The following is a 15,338-nucleotide window of genomic DNA, read 5'->3' as shown; positions in this document are numbered from 1 at the left end:
CTGTCTCTGCCTGGCCAGTTCCTCCACTGGAACTCCTCTCCACTGGGATTCTCTGCCTCTAACCCTATTACAGAGGCTGAGTCACTGGCTTACTGGTGCTCTTCCATGCCGTCTCTATGAGGGGTGCATCACTGACGTGATCTTCCTGTCCGGGTTGGTGCCCCTCCTTTTGTTTGTGCCATGTGGGAGATCTTTGTGGGCAATACTCGGCCTTGTCTCAGGATAGTAAGTTTATGGTTGAAGATATCCATCTAGTGGTGTGGGGTCTGTGCTTTGGCAAAGTGGGTGGGGTTATATCCTGGCCATGTCTGGGGGTATCGTCGGACGGGGCCACAGTGGCTCCCGACCCCTCCTGTCTCAGCCTCCAGTATTTATACTGCAATAGTTTGTGCGGGGGGCTAGGGTCAGTCTGTTATGTCTGGAGTATTTATCCTGTCTTATCCGGTGTCCTATGTGAATTTAAGTATGCTCTCTCTAATTCTCTCACTTTCTTTCTTTCTCTCTGAGGACCTGAGCCCTAGGACCATGCCTCAGGACTACCTGGCCTAATGACTCCTTGCTGTCCCCAGTCCACCTGGTCGTGCTGCTGCTCCAGTTTCAACTGTTCTGCCTGCAGCGATGGAACCCTGACCTGTTCACCGGATGTGCTACCTTGTCCCAGACCTGCTGTTTTCAACTCTCTAGAGATGTCAGGAGTGGTAGAGATACTCTGAATGATCGGCTATGAAAAGCTAACTGACATTTACTCCTGGGGTGCTGACCTGTTGCACCCTCTACAACCACTGTGATTATTATTATTTGACCCTTCTGGTCATCTATGAACATTTGAACATCTTGGCCAGGTTCTGTTATAATCTCCACCCAGCACAGCCAGAAGAGGACTGGCCACCCCTCATAGCCTGGTTCCTCTCTAGGTTTCTTCCTAGGGTCTGACCTTTCTAGGGAGTTTTTCCTAGCCACTGTGCTTCTACAACTGCATTGCTTGCTGTTTGGGGTTTTAGGCTGGGTTTCTGTACAGCACTTTGTGACATCAGCTGATGTAAGAAGGGATTTATAAATAAATTTGATTTGATTGATGAATGCACACTCTGCTCACTGCCACAGAGCAAGGCAGCCCAAGGCTCAAAACCCAGGAAAATTGTGGAAACCCGGACAAAATGCACCGCCTCATCAAAAAACCATGACAGGCAGGGAAACAGGGAAAACTGCGGTAACCCGGATAAATGCGCAACCTGCACGCTGCTAAACACCCACTTCCGGACCCAGACATAAGATCACTATGAGCCACACTGGGAGCAGTTACATCAAAGCGATAAAACCTCACAAAGATATGTGGGTAACCCCAACTCGCTGCAGCACAGATATCCCAAATCGTCATGCCCCTGAACACTGCCCAAGAAGTCGCCACACCCCTAATGGAGTGAGCATGCACACCGCTCGGCAACTCTTGTCCTTTGCTGTCATATACCAGGGAGATAGCCTTTACAATCCAATGAGAAATACGCTGTTTAGAAGTATATTTGCAAAACAGACAAAAAGATATGCATATACACGTGCAAAGCGCACACTGGACACAGGCCATGCAACCTCCATTGTTCACTGGAAGCAAGCGGAGTAGGTGAGAAAGGCAACAGCTCGAAAGCCAGGGACTTGTAAGACATAGGCACAACCTTGGGAGCAAAAGCTGCATTAGGACTTAACATCCCTTTGGAGTCGCCAGGCATGAACTCCAAACCGGAAGGGTGTACTGGTAGTGGGTAGAGCCGTCAATCCCTACATGACTAACCGAGATGGCTGCAATATAAACCTTCAATGTGGAAAAAGAAAGGCCCTGCTCAAAAAAGTCTTGCAAGAACTTCAAAATGTCCACCAAAGAGCTCTGAAAACGGAGACAGTCCTTTAACCTTCAAACGCACGCCACTTATATGTATGCAACCCTCTCGTAGAGGGCGCACAAGCTGACGGTACAGTCATAATCACGTTCGAGGGTAAACCCCTAGCCTTCAAATTCAACCTTTCAGGGGGCAAACCCACAGATCTGCAGTCGTTGGTGCCAAATTCTCCTGTGAGCCTGGGACATTAGAACACAATGTCACGAAACGCCCTACGGGTCCTTGCACAAGAGGCGGATGATCTATGGGAACCCGGGTTGTCTGGTCCAACGGAGAGCCACCAAAATCAATAACAGACCCTCCTGGCAGACCCTCTCTACGATGGCCTGTTTCAGGTCCACCGGAGGAACGCATAGAGCAGGTTTCGAGGCCAATGATACGCCAAAGCAACCGATCCCAATTGAGCGCCCAGATTCCTTATTGAGAAGAACTTGCATTGTCATCTGTTTTCTCGCAATGCTTAAGGTCTATGATGGTCGTTTTGAACCGGTCCTATATCTGGGCCAACCTAGAGGGATGCAGTCTCCATTCCGTAGAGATAGGACTCCCCCTGGAAAGTATTTTGGCTCCCACGTTAAGAGATCCAGAAAGATACGTTGCCCTGAGCGACACTGCTCCATACGAGCAAATAACGGGCCAGGTTTAGGAGAGAGACGGCTATCGCCCAACGCTGAAACGGACGCATCAACAGAAGTCCCAGAGGCACCACAGCTATCATAGAGGCCATCAGACCGCAAGAACAAGCAAAAAATGCCCCAGATGAAACTGTACTAGACAGAGCATTAATGTGACACTCCTCTGTTAGGACAAAAACGCATGATTCAGAACCGAGTCCAAAACGAGACCCAGAAACTGAATGCGCTGAGCCGGAGTCAAACAACTTGTCTTGTGATTCACTATGAACCCCAGAGACTGAATATGGAAAACCAGCATCGCAGAGTGGAGCTCCACCTGTGCTCTCGACTCCGCTACAACCAGCCAATCGGAGCACACTGCTAGTCTCCCAAACATTGTCTCCTAAAGGGGCCGAGCACCAACCTGAGGACTAGTATAAGTATTTTTTTGTCATGCTTGTTTTCATATCCACCACAATCTACACAATACCCATAATGACAAAGCAAAAACAGTTAAAAAACTGAAATATTACACTTACTTAATTATTCAGACCCTTTACTCAGTATTTTGTTGAAGCACCTTTGGCAGCGATTACAGCTTTGAGTCTTCTTGGGTATGACGCTACAAGCTTGGCACACCTGTATTTGTGGAGTTTCTCCCATTCTTCTCTGCAGATCCTCTCAAGCTCTGTCAGGTTGCATTGGGAGCGTTGCTGCACAGCTACTTTCAGTTCTCTCCAGAAATATTTGATTGGGTTCAAATCCGGGCTTTCGCTGAGCCACTGAAGGACATTCAGTGACTTGTCCCGAAGCCACTCTTGTGTTGTCTTGGCTGTATGCTTAGGGTTGTTGTCCTGTTGGAAGGTGAACCTTAGCCCCAGTCTGAGGTCCTGAGCACTCTGGAGCAGATTTTCATCAAGGATCTCTCTCTCCATGAATCTTTGCCTCAATCCTGACTAGTCTCCCAGTTCCTGCCGCTGAAAACGTCCCCACAGCATGATGCTGAAGCCACCATGCTTTACCGTAGGGATGGTGCCAGGTTTCCTCCAGACGTGACGCTTGGCATTCAGGCCAAAGAGTTCAATCTTGGTTTCATCAGACCAGAGAATCTTGTTTCTCATGGCCTGAGAGTCTTTAGGTGCCTTTTGGCAAACTCCAAGTGGGCTGTCATGTTCCTTTTACTGAGGAGTGGCTTCCGTCTGGCCATTCTACCATAAAGGCCTGATTGGTGGAGTGCGGCAGAGATGGTTGTCTTGTCTTTCCCATCTCCACAGAGGAACTCTACAGCTCTGTCAGAGTGACCATCAGGTTCTTGGTCACCTCCCTGACTAAGGCCCTTCTCCCCCGATCGCTCAGTTTGGCCAGGCAGCCAGCTCTAGGAAGAGTCTTCGTGGTTCCAAACTTCTTCCTTTTTAGAATGATGGAGACCACTGTGTTCTTGGGGACCTTCAATACTGCAGACATTTTTTGATACCTTTCCCCAGATCTGTGCCTCAACCCAATCCTGTCTCGGAGCTCTACGGACAATTCCTTCCACCTCATGGCTTGGTTTTTGCTCTGAAAAGCACTGTCTGCTGTGGGACCTTATGTAGACAGGTGTGTGTCTCTCCAAATCATGTCCAATCAATTGAATTTACCATAGGTGGACTCCAATCAAGTTGTAGAAACATCTCAAGGTTGATCAATGGAAACAGGATGCACCTGAGCTCAATTTCGAGTATCATACCAAAGTGTCTGAATACTTATCTAAATAAGGTATTATCTGCTTTTATTTTTAAAACATTTGCTAAAATTTCTAAAATCCTGTTTTTGATTAGTCATTATGGGGTATTGTGTGTAGATTGCTGAGGATTAAAAACAAATCTATTTTAGAATAAGGCTGTAACGTAACAAAATGTGGAAAAGTCAGTTGGTCTGAATACTTTCCGAAGCACTCTGTTGAACCTGTATCTTGGCAGAGGAGGAGACAATGAATACGACAAGTCTCCTCTCTAGCCCAGTTTGCTACAATAGATTTTCCCCCTAGACAGCTCTGCAAGTGTTATAATGTCAAAAAAAAGTTTGTTACTCACTAAATCAAGAGCTTGGGACGGTGAGGTTATATCTCCAAAAAGATGATTCTTATATAATTGGCTTTAAAGTTCCGAACCATCATTGATTTGAATGATGTCGGCACCTCCAATTAAAATCACTCATTACTGCCATGTACAGTATCCCGTACAGTATCCCGAAAGATCATTGATTTCATCACATACATCAGTGTATGAACATCATATCATCCTATTGTTTCACATGCGCTACACGGAATGCAATAATATTTCATGTAAGAGGTGGATTTGGCGTATGCGCACTTGGTCAAAAACATTACGTAGATTATTTCCAGACAATCTTTTGGGGTTGCTTGTAAATGTATTTTATACCTTTTTTGGAAGTACATGCTGGGCATGACAGCAGTAAATGACTATAGTTTCTCAGTGAAGCTCCATATTTTGTGAGTAACAAACACATTTTGACATTATAACGCTTGCAGAGCTGTCTAATGGGAAAATGAATGGTAGCTAACTGGGCTAGAGAGGAGACTCGTCATATTCATTGTCTCTGTCACGATCACTGTCCTCGAACTCCCTGTCGTAAATAAGCCAAAGCGCAGCGTGCCGGTAATTCCACATACTTTATTGAAGGAAAACCGAACAAAACAATAAACAGGTAAAACAGAAACAAATGTGACGCTCTGGGGCTGCTCAAAGGCAGCTGCACAAAAACAAGATCCCATAACTCAAGGAGGGGAAAAAGGGCTGCCTAAGTATGGTTCCCAATCAGAGACAACGATAGACAGCTGCCTCTGATTGGAAACCATACCTGGCCAAAACATAGAAACAAAATACACAGAATGCCCACCCCATATCACACCCTGACCTAACTAAACAGAGAAAAACGTCTCTCTCAGGTCAGGGCGTGACAGTCCCCCCCCCCAAAGGTGCGGACTCCCGGCCGCAAACCTGAACCTATAGGGGAGGGTCCAGGTGGGCATCTATACTTGGCGGCGGCTCTGGTTCGGGGCGTAGCCCCCACAGCGCCCGCTGATCCCCCCACTTCTGTGTCGCTGGAGGAACCAGACCGTGGATCATCGCCGGAGGCTCTGAAAAGCCACCGCCGCTGAAGACTCCGGGCTGCTGGACGCCGCTGAAGACTCCGGGCTGCAGGCCGCCGCTGGAGACTCCGGGCTGCAGGCCGCCGCTGGAGACTCCGGGCTGCAGGCCGCCGCTGGAGACTCCGGGCTGCAGGCCGCCGCTGGAGGCTCCGGGCTGCAGGCCGCCGCTGGAGGCTCCGGGCTGCAGGCCGCCGCTGGAGGCTCCGGGCTGCAGTCCGCCGCTGGAGGCTCCGGGCTGCAGGCTGCCGCTGGAGGCTCCGGACTGGGGAGCGTCGCTGGAGGCTCCGGGCTGGGGAGCGTCGCTGGAGGCTCCGTGCCATGGATCGTCACTACAGGTTCCACGCCATGGATCATCACTGGAGGCTTTGTGCCATGGATCATCACTGGAGGCTCCGGGCCATGGATCATCACTGGAGGCTTCGTGCCATGGATCATCTCTACAGGTTCCGGGCCATGGATCATCCCTACAGGCTCCTTGCCATGGATTATCCCTACAGGCTCCGGGCCATGGATTATCACTGGAGGCTTCGTGCGATGGATCATCCCTGGAGGTAAAACACAAAACAACTCAAGGAGGGAAAAAGGGCTGCCTAAGTATGGTTCCCAATCAGAGACAACGATAGACAGCTGCCTCTGATTGGAAACCATACCTGGCCAAAACATAGAAACAAAATACATAGAATGCCCACCCCATATCACACCCTGACCTAACTAAACAGAGAAACCAGCTCTCTCAGGTCAGGGCGTGACAGTCTCCTCCTCTGTCCAGATCCAGATACATTTTTCAGAGCCACATGAAATGATGTATAGGCGATAATCTTCAATGCAAAGATAGTAATTGAAATTATTTAATGATGCATTGTACTAGATACATACAACTAATACAACTTGAAACTTGATTATTACATTTTGGGTATCGATTAATTGGCATGTACATGACCACAGTTATTGTCATAATTATCATTTTTGCTGTGAACCTGCAATGTATTTGAATCTTTAAAAATGAACTACGAAATACTGTATTAATGAATGCAACACAGCTTTGGAGACACCCCCATCTCAAAAACAAATGGTTATGACCACTTAGAACTTTATGAAATTAAGCTTCTCCTCTCGACTGCTTGCAAAATGATTGCTGTCCTCTGAGAAATTACCAACATTACCCTCTTTATGTAAAAAATAAAAACTGCCAATATTATTCAAAGACAGACAACCTAGCTCAGAAGGTTACATAGTTATACAAATTATCTCAAAAGGCTACTCATTGATTGTCTCTGCATTAACCAAGAAGTTTGATATTGCAAGCCAGCCACCTATAGCCAGAAAGTTAGCAAACCAAATGCATAGCTGGAGCCCTGAGCTGGAGAAAATGTATTTGGCACATTTTAGATACAATAGTTATCTTATAAGATATATAAGATATTTAGCTGGCAAACATTTTGTAGTGAATTTCAAGTCTATCTTGATCACCTCCATTGTGCTGCTCAACAGTGATCGTCACATCACAAAACTTCTGTTTGCTCCATGTGCTCTTTGTTAACAAACATACCATGTGACAGCCTCATGATAAAAAAAAATCTGGGGGAAGGGGGACGGTATTGAAAATCATAACATTGGTATTTCAAAATACCCCGGTATACGGTATATACTGCCAATGCCTATTGTCCATAATTGTTGATTACACGATAATACAATTATTGTGCCAGGCAATTTTTTTCCCACAGTTTACTCACCTTCTTTTACCCCTGAAGGTCAAAGCAATTGAGCGCAGAATTGCCTTGATTGTAGTGCTCTGAAGCTGATCCTCTTAAGTGTGAGGGCTTTTGAAATTGGTATGGTAGGACTTTGGCTTACAGCTTATCCTGGAGTAACTGGTGTGAAAAATGTGTTCAGAATGTGTGAGAGCCTCTGCTCCTCCGGCGTTGTCTACAGCCCCTGGTGGGGAGCCCTGTGCAGGTGGCTGGCTAAACAGCCCAGCACACAGCAGATAACGGCCTCCTCACCTGATTGGATGACAGAGAACCACTCCTCTTGCGGTCTCCTCGCCAGCTGTGAGCCAGAAGCTAGAAGCCAGAAGCCAGGGTGAGGTGGAGGCTCTGTCCACTCAAGTCATTAAGTCATTATATAGGTCTTCTGAAAAGCCAAGGGCAGAGCTACGTCTCCTCACACAAGATATAGCAGTGAACATCTTAGTTTAGGCTCCTTGCAGATAAAGTTCTTATGAACTGTGTAATACAATTGAGACATACTGTACACGACTTGTTGGTAAAAGTGAAAGTCTCATTCAATCAATGAGTTTAGTTTTTTTCCAGAAATCTAAAATGTGTTTTAGTTTGTTTCTCTATACATTATATTGACATTTGTCAACATCATTATACTTGGAAGCATTTGTAAGACCAGTCAATGCTTTTCAACATTTAGAATATTTGATCAACATCGCTAAAATCTCGATAAAATATAACTTGATCCTCTGAGAGCAGACACAATTGATTTGTTGTTCAATAAACCAGGGACCATTTTTGCTCAATTAGCTATATTTATCTCAATAATAGTATTTCAACTTTACTTGGCCAGCTCCCTTTGTTGTATCTTGAAGTTGTAATGCATGTTTCAGCACAGAAAACACAAACATTGTTTTTGCTCATAAAGTTAGGCAGACATGGTGTAGTTTTTTGCTTGAATGACGAGAATATTTCTGCATTTAAAAACCAGTGGGAATTTCCCCATCTGTAAGGCACTCTGGCACAAGTAATAATCCTATTTCTAAAGACCCAGGGTAGGGATTTACAGAGCACCATTAGGGCAATAACGAGAAGCTGTTTAATGCCCTCATCAGCATATCAATACATAATACAGTAGCACCTTAAATTCCATTTCTTTGATTCCATTTATGCTTTGGCCAGTTCTTAGATTCCCCCTTTCCTGCATATACTTTCCAGTATGTTCATTGACAGTAGTATCTGTCATTCGTATTCCTGATTGGGTGTGTATCTGAATTTTTGACCATTGTAAATTAGTAATTCTTCCAGGTGATATTATCCATAAGCCTTTCATAGAGACAGAAAGGCATGAGTTGTAAATGGGTTTGGAATTTATTTTCCCTATTGCATTGTGTATTAATAACAAAGAGAGTAAAATATGCAAATACACTTCGAAGCATGCATCCAGTTGCCCATTTGTGATAAGGGGAGGTCTGTGTAGAATGTTAATATTTCTGTTTATTTATTTCACATGTTTCATGAAACCCATGGATTATACAAGCTAAGGCAACCTGCTCTCTAGTAGAGAAGGCCATACTGTAGCACTGCCTAGAGGGCAGACACTGTGATGCCCATGACACCACACACACAAACACACACACACTGACAGACAGACAGAAACTGAGGCACGTACAGTAGAGGATATGTGGAGACTTGGCCCGAGAAGAACGGAGATTCCGGGTCAAACATTGAGTCGCCCCAGTCTGAACTGCAGAAACCTCTGCTACAGTGCTCTGACCTGACAGTGTTGGGCCGTTTCCAGAGCAGGCCCAGAGCCATCTCAGATGTGTCATATACCCCCATCTGTCTGCCCCCCAAGGGGACCTGCTTACCTTTGCCCTGCCATGTGTTCCTCCGTAGCTTAAATTCCCAAGTCCGTGCTACCAGAGTCACAGTACAGCATCTGTCTGTGCCAGATACGTCAGTCTGGGGTTGGCCTTTTCACGCCTTCTCCGGAAATACTGGGAAGATGTCCTAGTCCTAGCACTTAAAGCTATGAGGAAAATACTCTTGACGTTACAACTTCAAATAACTGTTTCACTGAAAAAGCCACTAGTTCTACAACAGTTTGGATTGCTCCATGGGTGGACTGCGATCAGAAATCGGCCCTGGCATTTCTAACACACCGGACCATTTAATTCCTTGAGGCCCCCACACCGGACAATTGTTTTACTTGACCCCTCCACACTGACACATTTTGTTTCCTTGAAACCCCCAGTATTAGACAGATAATTATAATTTTGCACAAAACCCCCAAGTTAGACAGGCCCACTGTGGTAAAAATGGACCAGCTGCCTGAAATGCCAGATGGCCAATCCGCCCCTGAATTTCACACCATCAACAGCCAGTACCAGACATGTGAGATGTCTCTAATCATCATTAACCTCAGCATCACTGCATCACAAATGATTCTGCAAAGTCTGTCGGTAAGAGTACATGCATCTGGTCTGAAGATAATTGGTCAGAAACGCAGATACCTCAAATCAAATCAAATCAAATTGTATTTGTCAAATGCGCTGAATACAACAGGTGTAGACCTAACATTGAAATGCTTACTTACAAGCACTTAACCAATAGTGCAGTTCAAGAAATAGAGAAAATCTAATATTTACTAAATAAACAAAAGTAAAAAAAATTGAATCAATGAAAAATTAACAAGAAATGTACATAACAATGACGAGGCTATATACAGGGGGTACCAGTACCGAGTCAATGTGCAGGGGTGCAGGTCAGTCGAGGTAATTTGTAAAGTGACTATGCATAGATAATAAACAGTGAGTAGCAGCAGTGTCAGGTCTCTGACCTCCTCCCCATAGGCTGTCTCATCATTGTCAGTGATCAGGCCTACCACTGTTGTGTCATCGGCAAACTTAATGATGGTGTTGGAGTTGTGTACAGGAGGGGACTGAGCATGCACCCCCGAGGGGCCCCTGTTTTGAGGATCAGCGTGGCAGATGTGTTGTTACCTACCCTTACCACCTGGGGGCGGCCCATCAGCAAGTCCAGGATCCAGTTGCAGAGGGAGGTGTTTAGTCCCAGGGTGATGAGCTTTGAGGGCACTGTTGAACGCTGAGCTGTAGTCAATGAATGGCATTCTCACATAGGTGTTCCTTTTGTCCAAATCAAATGAAATCAAATTGTATTGGTCACATACACATGGTTAGCAGATGCGAGTGTAACGAAATGCTTGTGCTTCTAGTTCCGACCAGGCAGTAATATCAAACAAGTAATCTAACAATTTCACAACAACTACCTTTTACACACAAGTGTAAAGGAATGAATAAGAATATGTACATATAAATATATGGATGAGCGATGGCCGAACGGCATAGGCAAGATGCATTAGATGGTATAGAGTACAGTATATACATATGAGATGAGTAATGTAGGGTATGGTGGGAATAGGCAGTGTGGAATAGGCAGTCCAGGTGGGAATAGGCAGTGTGAAGTACAATAGATATTGCATCATCTGTGGATCTGTTGGGATGGTATGCGAATTGGAGTGGGTCTAAGGTTCCTGGGATAATGGTGTTGATTTGAGCCATGACCAGCCTTTCAAAGCACTTTATGGCTACAGACGTGAGTTCTATGGGTCGGAGGTCATTTAGGCAGGTTACCTTAGTGTTCTTGGGCACAGGGACTATGGTGGTCTGCTTGAAACATGTTGGTATCATGCATGCTTCAAAGCGAGCATGAAAGGCATTTAGCTCGTCTGGTAGGCTCGCGTCACTGGGCAGCTCGTGGCTGGGTTTCCCTTTGTAGTCCGTAATAGGTTTCAAGCCCTGCTATATCTGACGAGCGTCAGAGCCGATGTAGTAGGATTCAATCTTAGTCCTGTATTGATGCTTTGCCTGTTTGAGGGTTTGTCTCTGGGCATAGCAGGATTTCTTATAAGTGTCCGGATTAGTGTCCCGCTCCTTGGAAGTGGCAGCTCTAGCCTTTAGCTAGAGCTGGATGTTGCCTGTAATCCATGGATGTTGCCTGTAATCCATGGCTTCTGGTTTGGAAATGTATGTACTGTCACTGTGGGGATGACGTCGTCAATGCACTTATTGATGAAGCCGGTGACTGAGGTGGTATACTCCTTCATGCCATTGGATGAATCCTGGAACATATTCCAGTCTGTGCTAGCAAAACAGTCCTGTATCGTAGCATCCGCGTCATCTGACCACTTCCGTATGAGCCACTGGTACTTCCTGCTTTAGTTTTTGCTTGTAAGCAGGAATCAGGAGGATATAATTATGATCAGATTTGACAAACGGGGGGCGAGGGAGAACTTTGTATGCGTTGCTGTATGTGGAGAGTTGCACATATGACATGCTGGTAAAAATTTGGTCAAACGGATTTAAGTTTGCTTGCATTAAAGTCCCCGGCCACTAGGAGCGCCGCTTCTGGATGAGCATTTTCTTGTTTGCTTATGGCTTTATACAGCTCGTTGAGTGTGGTCTTAGTGCCAGCATCGGTTTATGGTGGTAAATAGACGGCTACGAATAATATAGATGTGAACTCTTTTGGTAGATAGTGTGGTCTATATATATATTTAAATGTTCTTTTCACTTTGACATTATGGAATATTTTGTGTAGATCAATGACAAAAAATTACAATTCTGAAGTTTACATACACCTTAGCCAAATACATTTCAACTCAGTTTTTCACAATTCCTGACATTTAATCCGAGTAAAAAGTCCCTGACTTACGTCAGTTAGGATCACCACTTTATTTTAAGAATGTGAAATGTCAGAATAATAGTAGAGAGAATGATTTATTTCAGCTTTTTTTTCTTTCATCACATTCCCAGTGGGTCAGAAGTTTACATACACTCAATCAGTATTTGGTAGCATTGCCTTTAAATTGTTTAACTTGGGTCAAACATGTCGGGTAGCCTTCCACAAGCTTCCCACAATACGTTGGGTGAACTTTGGCCCATTCCTCCTGACAGAGCTGGTGTAACTGAATCAGGTTTGTAGGACTCCTTGCTCACACACGCTTTTTGAGTTCTGCCCACAAATGTTTATATGGGATTGAGGTCAGGGCTTTGTGATGGCCACTCCAATACCTTTGTGATGGCCACTCCAATACCCCCCTTTGTTCAGGGACACATTATTCCATTTCTGTTAGTCACATGTCTGTGGAACTTGTTCAGTTTATGTCTCAGTTGTTGAATTTTGTTATGTTCATACAAATATTTACACATGTTAAGTTTGCTGAAAATCAACAGTTGACAGTGAGAGGACGTTTATTTTTTTGCTGAGTTTATATATATATGTATATATACTAAAATCTGCTTGAAAATACATGGAAAGATTTCAATACTGCAGTCTAGTCATGATCTGCAACACCTTAACCTTTGAAAAGAATAATGGCCAAATATTGCACAATACAGGTGTGCAAAGTTCTTTATGAGTCTTACCCGGGGGGGGTACTTTGATTAGATTGTTTGATTAAATTAAATCAATTTTAATCCCACTTTGTAATACAATAAAATGTGAAGAAATCCAAGGGGGTGTCGACTTTCTATAGACTCCGTAAATCCAGCCATAGGCCAAAAGGTTGATTTATGATATTGCAGTACATACTATAAGTGTGATGACAGTATACATCAATAATATACTATTTAGCAGGCGGTTTTATCCAATGCAACTTATGTATGTCCATACATTTTCATATGGCGGGAAGCAAACCCACAACCCTGACATTGCAAGCACCTTTCTTTAACAACTAAGCCACATTGGGTCATATATAATCGTATATTTCTACATATCATTCAGAAGAGCAGAGTAAGAGAAGACCAGGCCAAATGCATTTTAGATTGACTGGGGCAAGCTCTAACCGCCTCCAGTTCATAATGTGTTTCCTGAAATGTCCAGCAGTGCCTGCAGCAGAATGTATGCAAAAAATAGGCCAGGGAATAAAAGTTTTGCTCTATATTTTGTGTTGTTGTTGCTGCTCACAGGAAACATTTTGTTGATGAATGAAGGACTCATACAAAGTGAGTTGCTAACAGCTCCATGAGACCTGGGGACCAATTCCTTTGCAGCATAAGTGCGATATGTTGAGATCATTCCCTTAGATGCCTCAGCTGCATCAGAGCTTTGAGTGAGTCATAGGCCTGCCTAGGCATTACCATTTTTGGTAATGAATCACCTCAGAGCTCACAGCACAGGATTTCCTTACTTTATATGAATATGGGCTGTAACTAACTCTTGCTAAGACAGAGTGAGAGAGAGGTCATTTTACTTGCAGAAAAAATGAAATGATAGGCTGCATCACATCTGGCCGTGATTGGGAGTCCCATAGGGCGGTGCACAATTGGCCCAGCGTCGTCCAGGTTTGGCCGGGGTAGACCGTCATTGTAAATAAGAATTTGTTCTTAACTGACTTGCCTAGTTAAATAAAGGTTAAATCAAATTTAGGGACTCACTTTGGAAATCAACCGTTAGGCACATATTATGTTTCTGTCTTCAATTCTAACAACACATTACATTTAAGTAAATGGAAATAATGACGGAACAAAATATGTGTAATTTCATTTAACAATGACTTTCAGTCCTTTCAAGTCCCAAAGACAATTTAAACCATGACCGTGCAAAATGGATGAAAAGGATTACTCCTTCCCTGGCAGACATTGATAGTTTCTACTGTTTCCAAATTGTTCCAATGTGCTTGAAGAGATATAATGAAACTGAAACAAAGTATAAAAAGTTACATAATGTTCTCAATTATTTCCACAAATTGGCCTCATAATGACAATGCCAGTATATCAGCAAAAACATTAGTCAGTTCCAACATTAAGGATTTAACGTGCTCTCCAAAGAGGTGATAATCACATCTATAGTACAGTTCCTCTGGAGGCTGCAACCTGGATATCTGAAACAACCTAGAACTGGTGACACAGGAAAGGATTTATATTGTGGGAGAGACCATTTTTCCTCTCTACTTAATCCAGCCATTTGTTCCTGTGCTGGGCCTTCTAGGCAAATGTTGACGTTGACCCGAGTTTTATTTATTACTTTCCTGGTGAATTAGATGAAACGATGTGGGAGGGCTTTGTTAGAATATGCTCTCTGGGGCTCTTAAAGGTCCAGCTTGTGCTCCGAGTCATTGGCCTCTCCTCTCCTGCATTCATTCCTCAGTAGCTTCAGCAACACTAGCACAGGGGCTCAGTCTTATTTCTGACAGTCAATTACATTACACTAGAGGTAAGGGAGCACAATGGAGTGGGTTATTCATGGCTAAAAACCTTTTAAAGTATACAGAACATCTGAGGGACCATACTTTTGACTGATAAAGCTGTTCCTCAAAAAAAAATTGGCTGTTTCATCAACATTTGCCTGCTGAGTCCTAAAGAACACACGTGGTCATTCACACAGGAGGGAATGTGACATGTAAAGCTCAGTCAAACAGAAACAGGCCAGTTCATTATGACCTGAGTAACTAGGGCCCTCTCTCTGCTATCTGCTTATCATCTGCTTATCTCATGTGATTATAGCCTTGTTCCTTTCTCCACTGGCTGAGCCCACCCCTTTGATTTCCCATGTTCATCTCCTGAGGCACAAGTTGTTTTAAAAAACCTGTTAACAAACTTGGAGACAGAACTTGAAGTGACACCTTTTCAGATACAAATTTCCCCCCCACCAATCTACAGTTATTAGACAGCTAGATGCTTTTATTGTTTTGGGCAGCCCTCCTAACCCTCTGTTAGCCCCCTAAGGTTGACGTTCGTGCCCGCGCAGAAATGTAATTAGCATAATACATAAATCTGTCAGATTAACCTAGAGATATGTTTTTTTTACATTGGATGTTTCTCAATCCACCGTACCCACCTATGTCGTCTTTTGCTCTATGACCTCCACAAGTGTCAGGAGACTCGTCTGAAGACGCTAGAGCCGATCTGCCAACTTCAGTCTGTAGCATCCGAAG

This window comes from Salmo salar, chromosome ssa12, assembly GCF_905237065.1.
Source record: "Salmo salar chromosome ssa12, Ssal_v3.1, whole genome shotgun sequence".
Classification (NCBI taxonomy): Eukaryota; Metazoa; Chordata; class Actinopteri; order Salmoniformes; family Salmonidae; genus Salmo; species Salmo salar.
The sequence above is the reverse complement of the archived record's forward strand: the minus strand, read 5'-3'. Positions refer to the sequence as shown.